The sequence below is a fragment of the Euprymna scolopes genome, chromosome 1, assembly GCF_053919585.1.
Source record: "Euprymna scolopes isolate OS-2025 chromosome 1, ASM5391958v1, whole genome shotgun sequence".
NCBI classification, from domain to species: Eukaryota; Metazoa; Mollusca; class Cephalopoda; order Sepiida; family Sepiolidae; genus Euprymna; species Euprymna scolopes.
In genome coordinates, this window is record NC_136482.1 from 99275710 (window position 1) to 99290878 (window position 15169).

The window sequence follows — 15169 nt, forward strand, 5'->3', positions numbered from 1 at the left end:
AGACGCCTGTTCTCTTCGCTGCTCCTACTAAAGGTATTGACGACAGCCGCGCCCGCGGGTTGTAACTACCTCGTAAGGCAGTGGAGACCCGACTCTACTTTCTTCCTTCAGTACGCTTTGCAAATAAACCTTTCCCTTGTTAAGTTGAAGAAGTTGTTTGTCATTGTTCATAGAATTGTGTTATTTTATTTTATTAGGGAAATTCCCTAAATTCTCACCAAATCACTTTAGCGTTTTTCTCACTCTGTTTCTTTCGCTTCTGCAAATGAGTGACGGTTCAACAGGTCAGGATTTGTTGCCAAAGCAACTGGTTGTGTATGCTTCCACAGACCAAAACTTTGCAAGAATGATTAGTTCATAACATATTTATTTCAACATCCTTTTCTTGAACATTGTAAGCGTATATTTTCCAGGCCTCTAATTGGATAATACATAAACTTTTAATGTTTTATTTTAGTTTATATTAAACATTAGCCTATTTTCCACAGTAGTTTAAATATTCATCTTGATATTATCATTATTAATGTTCAAACTCTTGAAATAGACTTCATTATGTTGGCATATATTTTTCTTGTTTTGTATAAATTATTAAGGTTTAGAAATATAAGACGAAATAAACACTTTATTTTTCTAGAATATTAAGTAAATACGAAAAAATAAAAAAAATATTATTTAAAATTTTAATTTTTGTTTTGTTCCACTTTTTGCCCTATAATTAATTTTTTTTTTAATTTTGTGCTATTCAATTATTTTTATTTATCTATTTATTTATTCCCTCTCAAATGCTCCCCAAAATAATCAGATCGGTGTTCTGTTGCAATTATAAAGGTCGTCGATGCTGAGTATAATGACGTCTGAAAAATAAATAAATAAAAAGTAAATAAATAAATAAATAAATAAATAAATAACATACCGAAATATGGTATTGTAAATAACTTTTTAAAACTAAAATTCTATTTAAAATAATTGTTTATTTAAAAGGTCAATAAGGAATCAACTTGAAACTAAAAATAGAATCGAACTAAATTTTTTATACTTATTTTGTGCAGAGTAGGAAAAAAGTTACGTACTAAAGCATTTTTTTTTTTATTTTATTTTATCTATTTATTTATTTGTTTAAATATAAACTTTATTTTTGGCTCCCTCTAAAAATCTATTTTTACTTGGTGCTCTTTAAAAAAATTAAATAAATAAAAAAGGGTTTATATTTAATGAAATACGTTTATTTTCAGGTTTTATTCAATCTTGTTTTAGCCAGAAAATAAAATAAAAAATATTTTATTATGATGCTTGATTTTTTTAAAACCCTCTAATTCCATTTTTTTTTTAATATTCATATTACATAAAATCGCAATAAATAAAATTAAGTAAATTTAATATTACATTTTTAAGTGCAAAGAATATATATATATATATATATATATATATATATATATATATATATATATATATATATATATATATATATATATATAAAGATTAAATATTATTAATTAATTAAAATTTTAAAATATTAATTAATTAAAATTTTTAAATATTATTATTGAAAATTTAATCTGCGTTTTTAGATTTGAGGATTTCTATTGGTTTAAATCTTTAAAAAATTACTTAAATAAAAATGGAAATACTTTTTTTTATTTTATTTTAAGTGTAAAAATGCATTTATTTTATTTTTTTATTTATTTATTGCAAGCGAACGGAATAAAATCGAAGCAAAAAATAAAGTGTAAAAAAGATGAAAGATATTAAAAAAAAAAAAATAAATAAGTAAATAAAAAAAAAATAAATAAATAAATGAAAATGTTTAAGATGATTTGAAAGGAGGTAGCGGTGAGAAGTTCCATTTTCCGGAAATAAATAAGAGAGGACCACATTTTACCGGAAGTAAAACAGGAGAGAAGGACGTTAAAACTAATAGTTCTCGCAGAGAATAAATTTCTTCGCATTTTTTTTCTTGTTTAAAAATTTTATTAAAAATATTCTTAAAAATCTTTTTAAAATTGAGTCTACATTGCAAAAAATCGAAGGTAAGTTGTAAAAAAAAAAAAAAAAATGTCTTCTATTATTTGAATTTTAATCTATTTCTCGATTTTAATTAAAAATACAGTAAGGGGCAGAAGGGGCACTGACTGAAAAGTGCTCGTTTTCGCTTCAATATTTCACGATCATTTAATTTATGTTTTTTAGAATTCGGTTTATTTTTAAATAATTTTATTTTTTTAAATAAAATCCGTGATATTTTAGGTGGAAATTTGAAGGTGCACAGCCTCTGTTCATCTGAGAAAAAATGACGGGCAGATGTGGTTATGTCGAGATTAAATTCGAGCACCATGTTACGAATTAATTTCAATTTAATTTCGTTGGTTTCAAGTTTTATTTAAAAATTTTCTTTCTTTTGTACCATTTGATACACGTAGACAAATAACTTTTCGTGTATATATATATATATATATATACACACACACACACGTATATTTTCTCGTTTTGTTTTTCTAATTTCATTTTGTTGAGTGAAGCTAAATGATTTTTGCGGCAAGCGCGGTAAAAAAAAAAATTTTGAATATGATTGACGTAATGTCATTTTGTGTGTGTGTGTGTATATATATATATATAATATATATGTATATATATATATATATACGCACACATTATTTAAGCTGTATCAAATTTTGTATATAATTTAAATAATTAATAAGAAAATATTTACACGCACTTGTTAGGAAATAAAAAAATACAAAACTGATTTGCGATTTCGGACCGGGATCAAATTAATTGCCAGGAATAGATTGCCAAGATACTAAATTATATTAAAAAATTTAACTATTAAAAACTGTCTGTAATTGTAATATACTTGAAATTGTCGTTGTATTAATTTTTTTGGTACTTGGGCATCTATCTCGCTAAAACAATAATATTTAAAACCCCATTCAACTATTTTGTACTTTCACCTAACAATTCAATAAACAAAAATATTGTAAAAATTGAATTTAACTTGAAAATACTATAAAAATAATAACACGGTAACATAGATGCAGAATCACTTTTAAAAAAGTTTAATGTAACTTTTTCTGATTTTTAATAAAATTCTGATCTTCTCGTGTGTTTCTTGTCTTCATGTAATTTACATAATTCTTATTTACTATTAACGGTTATTTATTGAAATAAAAAAAATATATCGTTAAAATTTTGTTCATCTTTGTTTACATTTACATCAGCTGCTTTTTGTGCTTGACGATGAATGCCTTGGAAAGTCACTTTCTGATTGATGTTTACCAGTATTCAAATATTCAGAAGATAAGCGGCTCTGATCGCAAAGGGTGGAGTAAGTGCAAAGTTATTCTGTAACCAAGTCAGAGGCGGGCCATGCCAACGGCAAACGGGTAGATGGGAGTGCTAACCCTGTCTCAGTGGCTACACTTTTATTTTCGTCTAATGGACCTGGACCCTTCAAAATGTAACCAGACACTCGTCACTTGAAACCACTGTTCTGATCAGAGCACACAAAACATGCACAACTCTTAAGTCTATGTGATAATACCTTTTTGGTTGGCAGTTCATTGTCAGACGCTGTGGTTCTCTTCCTTTGTAGGGGCTCTCTGGTGTCGCCGGCAGCATCGGGTTTAGGATAAATCTGAAATCAACTATGTTAATATCAAACCACAGCAATCGATAATTAATAAAAACATCAGAGATCATTTTCTTATAAACGAAAATGGCAAACCTGAACGAGAATCATCTCCCACCCCAAGAACAGCTTTCGGAATAAACATCCCCAACCTCCCACGTTAAGAACGGCTTTCGGCTGTTTGCAATTTTTTAAGTGGATTATTATTGATTGGGTACTAATATAGGGAGATACTCTTGTTCAGGTCCGCCACGAAAATAATTATTACATGAAATAATTTTAGATACAGTCGTGCAAAAAGGTTAATTCAGGGTTTTCTCTCGGATTTAAGAACAACAATGTTTCGGATGCAGGATTTCAACATAATTCGATTTTCATTGCAAAGTTCCAAACAAGGCTTATGATTGTCTGTCTACTTGGTTGGTCATAAGGAAAAGTCTTTGTTTACACTTTGCTCTTTCGGGGAAGGATTCAACTTTTTGGACTACCAGCCTAAAAGTTGACGTGTGACACGTCAAGGCCAACAAACAAATCTGTATCTGCTAAAATAATTGTTATTTATGAAAACCTTCGTTCTGCCCCACCCACCTTTCTGAGATTAGCATTTCCTCCTCTATTCTTCCAAAATCCTTCTCTCTCTCTCTCTCAATCCCCTTTTCCTCTCTCTCTCTCTCCCATGTCCAAAGCTCTTCCATTTTTTTTATTTCTTTTTCTTAACAAAGATACATTATCAGTTCTTTGGTATTCCTTTCATTGACATGCGTTCATTATTCTTTTATTATCAAAATGACAAGAAACTTTTGTTTTTAAATTCTTTCCTGGTTGAGATTTGGGGTTGCAATTGTCACTCCAAAGTATTGCCAAGAAATTTATCTTTTTATCTTCAGAAGAAAAACACCATATCGTATCTCTGCGCATATGGAACTTTTTGACCAAGTGATTCACCATAATTGCTAGCAAGCAACTTGGAGTTGCCTGGATGTGGAATAGTGTTACAGTGTAACACTGTTACACTTAGCCAGGAGTTTGGCTTTGTCTGATGCTGATGAAATCATCTCCTGTCCATTGAGATAGAGATGATATGTCTGTTCAGCATCCTTTTTGTTATTCACCAAAACTCGTGGGAACCAAGCCTCTGTTCAGCGACTTTTAGACTTAACGGATCAGACATATGAATCTTGAAGTTTTCTATAACCTTTTAGTGCATGGTTGTTTGTGATCCTAAAGGCGGCTTTCAGAACGTCTATTTTGTTGAAAACAATTGAAATAATAGTTTCTTTGCAGTGACAATGGCACATTCTGAAAGGTCCGATGGCTGGCTGTTTGGTTTCTATTGGAATTTGTTGGAGGATATGAAGCTGTATATTCCAATGGTTAATCAATTAGTTAAGTCAGATGCGATAGATGACACATTTTTAAACTATAGCAGCAGCGCCACATCAATTTCAGATTTTGAATACATTTGGTTTGTAAACTCCATGCTGATTGGTGCTAGTAGTCAACTTCTCTTTTGGCTTATCCAATCAGACAACATCTCACGGCCAAACTGAGCATGTGACAAAGTTCATATAAAGGTTAAACACAAGCAAATTTCTCTTTCTTGGTCAGTAAGTTGTATTGACAACAACTCTTTCTTTTATGGCTCTCAGTGCTAACAAACACGCTTATCTCTTTGGGCGCAACAGAACCTTTGGCCTAAGGATTGACTAAGATGAGGAGACAAAGAATCCATCAATCAAAGAATGGCTATTGGCAAATCCTAACTCCAACATACATCTGAACTCTTTTCTCCTGCAGAACTGCCTAACTTTTCATCTCCATCTGTACATAAAGATTTGTTCTACAACTAACTTTCTTTTCAAAATTCTTACTAACAAAGATGATTGATAAAGTTGGTAAGTGTAGAATAAGCGACGACAAATGTCCATTCTAACATTTAAAAACAACTTTAATAATTATCTTCTGTTCTATTGTGCCCCAAGAGAGAAGTGTTTGTTAGCACTGGGAGATAGAAACAAAAATAGACTTGTGAGTTTGTACTGACTGAGAAAGAGGACGACGTGCGTTTAGTCTTTATATGAACTTTGTCACATGCTCAGCTCGCCTGAAAGATGGTGTCTGATTGGGCAAGCCAGAACAGAAGTTGACTGCTAGCACCAGTTAGCACAGTTTACAAACCAAATATAGTAAAAATCTCAAACCGTGTCACTAGTGCTGCTATAGAACTATCTGAGGTTGTCCAACTGCCATTGAGTATTAATACAGTGTCTAAGAAGGACGTCTTTTTGCACTTTGTTTTGATCTTAATTGAGATGATTGAGTGATCAGAACATCATAGCAGAGATAGAACACTAAATGAGCACAGTAGTTCAGGGAAAGTTGTTAGAAAAAGATCTAGAAGACTTTCAAATTCTTCATCAGCATCAGTTTGTCAAGAATCTGTGTTAGATCATAAACTAGGAAGTAATTATGACAAAACCTCCCTTTTATTATCTGCCTTGTTTAAGTGGACTAGCTATGCAACATTGAAATTTCCAGATGTGAATGTTGGCCAAGAGATGAGGGATGATGCGGTCAATTTACTCTCAAAGATAATGCATCTGTCATTGTTTCACTCATCCTATGTAGCTTTAACTTGGTTATACGCTTCTGTTATAGCCAATATATAAGGATCATGTCATCACTTGGCTGAAGATACTTGGTAGATCCTTTATGATATCATAAGGTATAATGTCATCCATTATTCGACCTGTGATGAAATGAATTAGGACTTATCAAATATAGAATAGGAATCTCATTTTATGAAATATTTTTCAAAATAAGTCGGACAGTCATTTTAAACATGGAAAGTTAGCCCAAAATTGTAAATATTTATTCAGAGATAGGATAGAGAAACGAGAGAGAGAAAAGAAAGAACAATCTGCTTCTTCTTTTTTTTTTTTTTTTTTTTTTTTTTTTTTCTAAGGGGCTTATTTTTCACACGCACCAAGAGAGAGGCATATTTACACTTGTCATTTGAAAGTTAAAAAAAAAATGTTAACTTATTCGAAAAGGAAAAAATATGAATCTATATCTCTTTTATTGTTAATCCGTTTCTGATGTTAAATAAAGTCGATATGAATTGTATTTATCGTTGAAGAAACTCTGCTTAATAAAATAGTATAAAAAGCATACTTTGTAAAATTAAATTTAAGGAAAAAAAATTTTTCTTCACGTTTTCAACTTAGAAATTTTTTTTAGTGAAAATTAACTTAAAATTTTATATTTTGCCCACTAAATGGAAAAACAACCTATTTTTTTTTAATCAGATGGAATGATTTTTCATTGTGGATTAATTAAGTGTTGAAAATTTGTTATTGTCATTAATCTGTTGCTTTTCATTTGTAATTTAGAAGCTTCATCCTGAAGAGATGCTGTGTGCTTGTTTAAGACTTGGAAGAATGTTATGGAAAGTAAAGGTGTAAAAGTGAATGTTATGAAGACCAAAGTGATGATCAGTGGTTATGGTGTTTGAAAGTCTTCATGCTAAGTTTGGGTGCAAGTCAATTTTTGTGATACTTGTGTAATATTTTTATCTATATGTTTATAGTTCGCACTTTTACAAAATGTCTGCCATAGTATATACACTCTGATGACCGTGATTTTTAAATGTTAAATAACTACTAATTAAATCAAAGTTTTATTTACGTTACAGTGAAACCTGACAAGCAAGAAAGTTCAAGTCAGTGTGTGCTGGTGTGTGGTGACAATGGCGGAACTGTCAAATCTTCTCTCTCTTCTGTCTGACTCGGTCTTTGTTTTGACTTATATTTACATCACCCCACATTCCTTGATCGGAATATAATTGTTTATTTATTTTAACCTTCAATTTGAAATACTTTTAGTAATTCCAATCCAGTTAAAATGTTTTCTCTTATTATTTCATGATCTTGATTCTTTGATTGGAATGTAGGATTGATGTTATCACCAATCTAATTTACCCGGTTTTTGCCTGGCTCCAATATTTTCTGGCATTGTCCAACACCTAGGCAACACTTGTAAGCACTGGGTACACAAGAAATACTGTAGAATTGCTAGTAGGTTCAGAGAGGCTAACCAGATTCTCTGCAAGAAGTGTAAGACAATGTCGATTGATGAGAACTCTTATATGGAAGAAGTATATCTGGATAAATAAGCTGTTTAAGTTCAAAAGTTTTACCTTGGTGATACGAGAGAAAGTGTTCATGTAACTGCAAGATGGAGCAAGTTCAGGGAACTTGTATCATTACTAACCAGCAAAGCATTATCATTACAGCCAAGGAAAGAATGTATTTATATAAATCTAAATGTTCTCCCCAACTTAATCTCACATACTCAAGCTAGTTGCTTCTTTTATTTAGTGTTTCTGAACCTTGTAAAGAAAGTGTAACTTTGAATAGACACAAAGACTGAACCAACCAACCACTGGTATCCATGACTAGTAACACCCTACCTGAGAATTCTTCCTTCAAACTCTCTGGCCTAACATTCACAGGCAATATGAATTGGAACAAATTGAGGACATTACAAAGACTGCTGCAAAGGTGGGTTCCCTCTATCGTGCTAGAAGACTACTCACACCTGAGAGTATCCTGTACCTCTACAAAGCCACCATTTGCCCATGCATGGAGAATTGTTGCCACATCTGGGCTGGTGCATCTACCACTAGTCTCTCCCTCTTGGATTGAGTTCAAAAAAGGTCCCACTTTGCCAACTAAGCTCCAACCTCTGTCCCATCGTCGCAATGGTGCATCCCTGTGCCTGTTTTACAAGTATTTTAATGGAATGTGCTCTGATGAACTCATTGCACTTGTGTTCCCTTAACATACATATTCCCAACAAACCTGCTTAGTAACAAAATCATACCCCCTTCACTGTTTAGGTCCCTAAATGCCATGCCAGAAAGCTTTCTATTTGAACAGCTAGACTTTGGAATTCCCTTTCTGCTACTTGCTTCCCTGACTGTGCAGAAATTTAAATGTAACATAAACCAACATCTTGTTAACCTTCCCTAAGCATGGTCTCAATTACTATCCCCTTATGTCTAAGTGGCGATATGTCTTGTTAGGGGTGTTCCAAACTGAAAATATTCAAGAAAATGTAATTATTAAAATGTCACTCAGACAGCGTCTCGTGTGATTTATGCAAAAGCGAAAATGCTCTAAATCAAAAACCACTTGGAATTACATGCTCAAATTTTCAGGATTTCTTAGTTTTTATAATGCCCATCTATGGTGCAAGTTACAATAAAATCTGAAGATATGTCTTTCAAGCTGTAAATTCAGCAATTATAGAAAAATAACCAAACATTTTTTTCATGCATTTTTTCCACCAACACCACTTTCTTAAACTAACACATTCAACGTCTGCCATGTTTCAACTCACAGGAAATTGATCTTTTCAGTTGAAATTTCTTTTACTTAAAACAATATATTTTCTTATGGTTTCTTATGGACTTCTTTACATAAGTTGGTGCTACCAGATCAGGCAGTCCTTTGGCTTCCTGAGACGAAATGCACCTACATTGACGTTTTTTGTTTTCTGATCTTTTTTGTAAAATTTAATTTTGTTCTCCAAAAACAAAAACAACAGCCCCTCTCCCTCTCTCTCTCTCTCTCCCTTATTTTATTCCCCCCCCCACTCCCAGACCCTGTCGGTGGAGTATCAGAATACACCGACTGCCCCCTTGCAGAGAGTAAAAGTCCCTCAATGGGGCTACCTGTTGGCCGTAGGTGGTGACCCGTAATGCCTTAGAACGGGATCCTGGTGGCTGAGCACCTCATGACCTCGGAACCAAGTGGCAGTGAGTTAGCAACACTCCACTTTGGCCTTTGCTTCGGCTAGACGGGCGGTCGGGCAGGCTCGACCCGATCAACCGGCTAGTCATGACAGTCCCTAATAATAGTAAACTGCCACAAAAAGAGAAATACAAACACATTGCACTTATAAAAAAAAACACACACACACACACACATACTATCATTAAAAGGCGATGGCAAGGACCAATCAGATGGTGAAAACTGATGCTATTGACAACTAACCCTTTCTATACCTTGCTGGGTCCGAGGAAATGAAAAAAATCGTCATAAGCAGCTATACTCACTGAGTATATCATCATTGTATCCCTGAGATGCTTGGGCAAATGGGCCCCCCCCCCCCAACCATCTCCTAATTTAGGTCTCCGATGAGGGTGAGGAGCAAGGATGATGAAAAAAAAACAAAAAATATTCTATGGCTTCCAAAAAAAATTAAAAGACCCCATCCAGAAAGTGATGAAGATGAAAACACAAACTTTCTGGAGTATATAATCTTGGAATCGCAAGATAACACACAAATAACTAAAATGTCCCCATTCATAATCGAAAAAATTATCAACAAAAATCTGAACACAAAACAAATTAAAAAATGGAACTTTACTCATACAAGTATCTACTAAAAGTAGTGCCGAAGAAATTTTAACATGGACAAAGTTCCATGATATAAACATCAAAGCCTACCCTCACAAAACCCTCAACACCTCAAAGAGAGTCATCAGATGTCCAGAATTAAACACCTGCTCTCTAGAAGAAATAAAAACAAACCTAAAAAAATAAAAAGTTATAGATACTAAAACGAACAAACAATAAACACCAGCACATACATATTAACTTTCAATACTCCCACCCCACCAATTGAACTCCAGATTGGATATATTAACATTAAAGTAGAAACATATATCCCCAGACCACTTAAACTGCCAAAAATTTGGCCACTTCAAAGAATACTGCACCAGGAAAACCAGGAAACAGAATGCTAAGAAAATATAAAATGCCCAAACTGTGAAACAGCCACCACAACAGAACCAACTAGATGATATGCAGGTGCAACCAAAATCAATTAAAAATAATAGAAAACATTGAACTTAAGGAAATCTCTACCCTCATAAAATCACTTCAAGAACTAGTTGAGGCATTGAGGGCCACCTTACAGCAACTGCCGTCAACTCAAACTGTACTTGAAAATAACTACCAAACAGTTGAAAATAAAATCTCACCAGATCCCAAAAATCAAACACAATCCTCTAACAAAAAAACCCATACAAACTGAAAGCATCCCAAAACCAAAAGAACAATCACCTAGTACCCTCTGCAAAGAAAAAAAATCAAATCTCACACCAACCAAACAGAAAATAAATGAAAAACCCAAAAAAGACAGATCTCGCTCCACGTCAAAAACCAGAACTACAGATCAGAACAAATTTAAATCCTTGGAAATAATGGAAACAGATGACAGAGCCTCCGAACCACCATAATCAAATAGAAAACAACCACTGTTATTCTTAATAAAATAAAAGGAAATCAAAAACATAAAACTAAACTATGGCTAACAAAATAATCCAATAGAATTGCAGAGGTATAAAAGCCAACAAGAATGAATTACTTCTACTAATATCCAATCTCTGCCCTACTATAATATGCGTACAAGAGACTTTTTAAAACCATCTGAAACTATCAATCTCCGTAACTTCACTGAATATAACCACACAACAAATAATCCAAATAGAGCTTCTGGAGGAACATCCATTCTCATCAACAAAAACACAGCACAAAGCCAAATAAATCTACAAACTAATTTATAGGCAATTGCTACTACAACCACCCTACATAGAACAGTCACAATCTGCTCCATCTATCTACCCCCAAATGACTCTATAGATGAAACAGAGATAGAAAAACTTATCAACCAACTTCCTTGCCATTCATATTATTAGGTGACTTTAACAATCATAATGTTAGACACAGACAGAAAAGGAATCATTATAGAAAATATTATCAACAACAACAACAACCTATGCATATATAATAACAAAAAAAAACCTTTATTCACTCTGCTACAAACTCATACTCGGCAATTGATCTCTCTATAAGTGATCCTAGTATCTTTATGGATTACAACTGGTCAGTGCACAAGGACACTTGTGGGAGCGACCACTTCCCAATAATATTAGAACACTTTGGTCCTGAAACAAACTCAAAAATTCCTCGTTGGAACCTTAAAAAAGGTAACTGAAATAAATTCAAATCATTATGCGAACACAAACTCTTACCTGGAAAACATGTGAAAGACCCAATCACTCACTTTACAGATACCATCATCTCAATAGCTGAGGAATGCATATCGAAAACAAAGGTATCAACCAAGTATAATCGGCCCTGGTTTAATGATGATTGCAAAAAGGCTATCAGGCTACGACGTGCTGCATTAAGAAAATTCAACAACCGACCAACTAATCAGAATTTAAACAACTTCAAAATATGCAGAGCTAAAGCACGGCGAACAATAAAAGAAGCCAAATGTGAATCATGGAAAAACTTTGTGTCCAAAATCAACAATAATACCAAAGACGGAAAATGATACGGAAAATCTCAGGAAAAAACACCAGTTCCCGTCTCAACCACCTCTGTATAAACAATAAAAGAATAACCGAAAAAAAGGACATAGCCAACATGCTTGCAGACACTATTGCAAATAATTCATCATACAAAAATTACAATAAAAAATTCCAGACTATTAAACATGAATCAGAAAAAAACAACCTACACTTTAAAAGTAATAATGAAGAAGTTTATAATAAACTTTTTACCATTCAAAAACTAAAAGATTCATTTTAAAAAAAGCCAATAACACGACTAAAGGACCAGATGAGATAACATATGAATTCCTGAACCAACTACCAAATCAACCATTAAAGTACTTACTTTCCATTCTTAATGACATCTGGATCAATTAATATGACTGGAAACCTTTATCAGAAATGCATTTATACGAAAAAAGCGTATGACTGCTATATTCTTTGATCTTGAAAAAGCTTACGATACCACATGGCGGTATGGAAAGATCTCAAAGAAGCCGGACTGAAAGGAAGACTACCCATCTTTATCAACAACTTTCCATTCTTAATGACATCTGAACCAATGGCAACCTTCCAGCTATATGGAAACAAGCCACAGTCCTTCCATACCAAAACCAAGGAAGGATGCATCTGACCCCTCTAATTATCGCCCCAAAGCTCTAACAAGCTGTGTGTGTGCAAGACGATGGAGAAAATGATAAACACCAGACTAATGTGGTTTCTTGGAACAAATAAAATATTAACCAACCTTCAATGCGGTTTCCGAAAACAACGGAGCACTACAGACCACTTAATACGACTGGAAACCTTTATCAGAAATGCATTTATACAAAAAAAGCATATGACTGCGATATTCTTTGATCTGGTAAAAGCTTACGATACGACATGGCGGTATGGTATCATGAAAGATCTCAAAGAAGCCGGACTGAAAGGAAGACTACCCATCTTTATCAACAACTTTATCAACAATAGATTATTTAATGTCCGTGTAGGAACATGCCTCGCTGATATTAACAGGAAACGGGAGTACCACAGGGAAGTATTTTGTCTGTAACCTTGTTTAATCTAAAGATTAACAATATCGTTAAATGCATAAACCAAGGTGTGGATTGCTCATTATATGTAGATGATTTTTTAATTGCATATAGCTCAAGGCATATCCATATAATTGAGCGTCAACTCCAACCATGCATCGACAAATTAAAAAAATGGACAACCGAAAACGGATTTAAATTTTCCACTGATAAGACTAAATGCGTGCACTTTTGTCAGCTTAGAAAACTGCACCCAGATCCTCTCTTAACTAGATGATACCCAGATTCCTGTTGTCGACGAACATAAATTCTTAGGGTTAATATTAGACAAAAGACTCACATTCATCCCTCATATTAAACACTTAAAGAATAAATGCAACAAAACTCTTCAGCTAATGCGAGTCATTGCCCACACAGACTGGGGAGCGGACAGACAAACCCTACTGAGACTATATAGATCACTAGTATGCTCCAAACTAGATTATGGCAGCTTCATTTATGGCACCACCAGAAAATCATATATAAAGATATTAGACACTGTTCAACATCAGGGCCTTAGGCTTGTACTGGGAGCCTTCCGAACTTCTCCCACCGATAGTCTCTATACAGAATCCAACGAACTGCCATTATCAATTCGGCGCAACAAATTAGCTTTACAGTACTTAACCAAAATTCTCTCTTGCCCAGACAATCCTGCCTACGATTGTATTGCAAACGCACTAGATTACAATCTCTACGATAGGAAAAAATCACAACCATCAAATCCAGTCTTCAATCCCAACTACCAAAACCTATTTGACCAAAAGGTAAAAGCTATAAAACCTTTTGGTCTTCATATGAAACCATTAGTGGAAGATGCAGGTATCACAATCAGGAACATCCATGATGTCAACCAACTAAACCTCCCACCCTGGCTACTAAAACAACCTGAAATTATCTTTGAACTAAACAAGCTCCCAAAAAATCAAACTCATCTACTGAACTATCAAGAAAAACTATTTAACATTCAGGAAAAATACCCAAATCATCAGCATATCTATACAGATGATTCTAAGGACGGCAACAGAACTGGATGCGGAATAATATCCAATAGCACTACCTTGCAGAAGCGACTACCAGACTATGCTTCAATTTTTAGTGCTGAAGCCACAACTATAGACGTGGCACTAGACCTCATTACTGACCTCACCTACAACAAATTTATAATTTTTTCAGACTCCCTATCAGTACTCAAATCTCTAAAGAACCAAAATTTAAATAACCTGCTACTCATTAATCTATAACAAAAAATATATACTCTCTCACAAAATAAAAATATCAAATTCTGCTGGATACCCAGTCATTTTGGAATCCAAGGCAATGAAAAAGCTGACAGAGCTGCAAAAACTGCAGTAAATCTTGATGTAAACGATTTAAAAATTCCACACTCTGACTACAAACAACTAATACATAGATTCATTATGAAGAAATGGCAAGAAAAATGGAATAATTGTCAAAACAACAAACTTTTCAAAATCAAACCCACAATAGAGAAATGTTTACCAAATTTCAGGAAATCGCATTCGCATAGGACATGCACACATAACGCACTCCTTTCTGCTAAAAAAAGAAGACCCTCCAGAATGTGTGGCATGCCAAGAACCCTTTACTGTAAAACACTTTCTTTTGGATTGTGGCGACCTCGAGCATATCCGGCAGAACTATTACAACGTTAACAATTTGAAAGAACTATTTAAAAAAGTCAATCCTAACAAAATACTAACATTCCTAAAAAAGCCAATTTATACAAAAGAATATAATTTTACCTGATCCAACTTCACCCCCACAAAAAAAAAAGAAAAAAAAACAAAAAAAACTCCACCACCTAATGACTCAAAAAGGCTGACTGAATAAGTTAAAATATCTAACAAAAAAAAAAATATGACAGACCTCGGCATTAAATAACCAAAAAAAAAAGGTTGATATGCTGTAAAACCCAACCTAACCTAACCTAACCTAACCTAACTTTACAAAAGACAAACACCTCCAATTTATGTAGTTACAACGTGTGTGGTAATTCAGGTGTTCACAACAAAATAAACCGTGATTCCTTTATAGCCA

At 33.5% G+C, this 15169-nt stretch overlaps 1 protein-coding gene across 1 annotated transcript in view; it reads left to right on the forward strand.

Moving 5' to 3' along the window:
- Positions 1-1832: 1832 nt before the first annotated feature.
- Positions 1833-15169, forward strand: part of LOC145258203 (uncharacterized) — a 49526-nt gene continuing 36189 nt past the window's right edge. Inside the window, exon 1 of the mRNA XM_080116176.1 lies at positions 1833-2027. The gene's annotated coding sequence lies outside the window, so the exon portion shown is untranslated. The remainder of the gene's footprint in view (positions 2028-15169) is intronic.